The sequence below is a fragment of the Medicago truncatula genome, chromosome 6 (assembly GCF_003473485.1).
Source record: "Medicago truncatula cultivar Jemalong A17 chromosome 6, MtrunA17r5.0-ANR, whole genome shotgun sequence".
In the NCBI taxonomy this organism is placed as follows: domain Eukaryota; kingdom Viridiplantae; phylum Streptophyta; class Magnoliopsida; order Fabales; family Fabaceae; genus Medicago; species Medicago truncatula.
The window spans coordinates 27,340,082-27,341,675 of record NC_053047.1 but is presented as its reverse complement, the minus strand read 5'-3'; the positions used below and the strand labels follow the sequence as shown (position 1 = coordinate 27,341,675).

Genomic DNA, 1,594 nt, shown 5'->3' with positions numbered 1-1,594 from the left:
TCTACTTGGAATAATTGAACTTGACTTGAATGTTAATTAATTCCAACAAATTAATAAAGGGGATTCAAAGAATCCTAATCGCCACTAACTTTCTGCAATCAAATCGGTAACTTTGCTCCGTTGCAAACAGATTAAATTGCAAAACTCTAAACACTTATCTCTTTATTTATTTTATTGTTCCCGAACAAGTACGAGAATTGTTTACACAAAACGACAATTCCTGTGGATACGATACTCTACTTATCACTTTTTTACTTGGTAAACAGTTTGGTACACTTACCTAATCCGACCATCAATGATCATCTAAAGATGTTGTTCTCTGTTTAAACCGTTAATAACATTTTACTTTTTGTTGTTTCTTTAGGTGGTAGGGTTGGGGATGCCAACAAATTTTGAATTCCTTGATTTCATCATTTTATTTTTAACTTAAATTCTCAAGACTAGCTTTTTTTGGGCATCTTCCTTGAGTTATTCAGGCATCTATTTTTTTCATCATTCATTATTGTTGTTTCTCTTTTTGGATTTCCTCCTATATACTACAAGAGGCCAAAATATGAATAAATAATATATGCAATATATTTTAATAAATAAAATAATAAACAACTTTAAAAAATTAACTATTTATAATATTCTAATTGACTTTTGCAACTCCTAAGTGCTTTTAACCCATTTAATTAAAGTTTAAAAATCCTGAAATTTTACATATTAATTGATGAAAAATAGTTTGATTACAATCAAATGAGTTAAAATATGGCTCAAATCATCCCGTTTCTTGGTGCTTTGATCATCTTTCTTTCTCTATTTTTGGTTGAAAGCAAACAAAGTATGCCTTTTTCCACAACATTTTCCAATTTTCTAGTTTATGTTATACACACTATTTTATTATATTTTGTCACAAAAATTATTTTATTATATTTTAGTAATATTTCTTTCTTTGATTTGAAAATGCAGCTAATATTCCTTGTAAGTCTGCAGAAGATTGTCCTAAACCGATATATCCTAGATATGTTCTGTGCTCTTATGGTTTTTGTCGGATTTTTTTTCCATGATCATAAAATTTATAATTAATAAACTTTCCTTAAATCATATAATATAATTGTACCTTTATTATGGGATAATAAATTTAAAAATAATTATGTTTCCTAAATTCATATAATAATGTTTGCTTTATATTTCTGTTGTTGTTGTAAATCCCTAAGGCTAGTTATTTTTTAGAACTTGGCACTTGTATCAAATATTTATTTATTAAACAAAAGGCAATTATGTATTATGTTTATGATTTTAAGGTAATAAAATCCATAGAATAGTTTGTTCTTTTGAAAAGAGATAATTTTAACCTTTAGAGACTATTATATGGGAAAATTGATGCTTAAATGTTACGGATCACAAATAAGGAGTTATTAATTCTTCACACAAATATAAATATGGGTTAAATATGTAAATCGTCCATGTAAGATCGCGTGTTTTTTATTTCTGTCCAATATCTCTTTTTGTTCTAAAACAGACCCTGTAAGTTATAAACGTTTTGGTTTTGGTCCCAACCATCATCATCTGTTGCCAAAACGTGTATGTGGGAAATGGAGGATGATGTGGT

At 27.5% G+C, this 1,594-nt stretch overlaps 1 long non-coding RNA gene across 1 annotated transcript; it reads left to right on the top strand.

Moving 5' to 3' along the window:
* The first annotated feature begins 714 nt into the window (after positions 1-714).
* On the top strand, positions 715-1,323 carry LOC25481323 (uncharacterized). Its single transcript, XR_003008329.2, has 2 exons — positions 715-823; positions 952-1,323. It is a non-coding gene; the product is annotated as an uncharacterized lncRNA (long non-coding RNA).
* Positions 1,324-1,594: the final 271 nt, after the last annotated feature.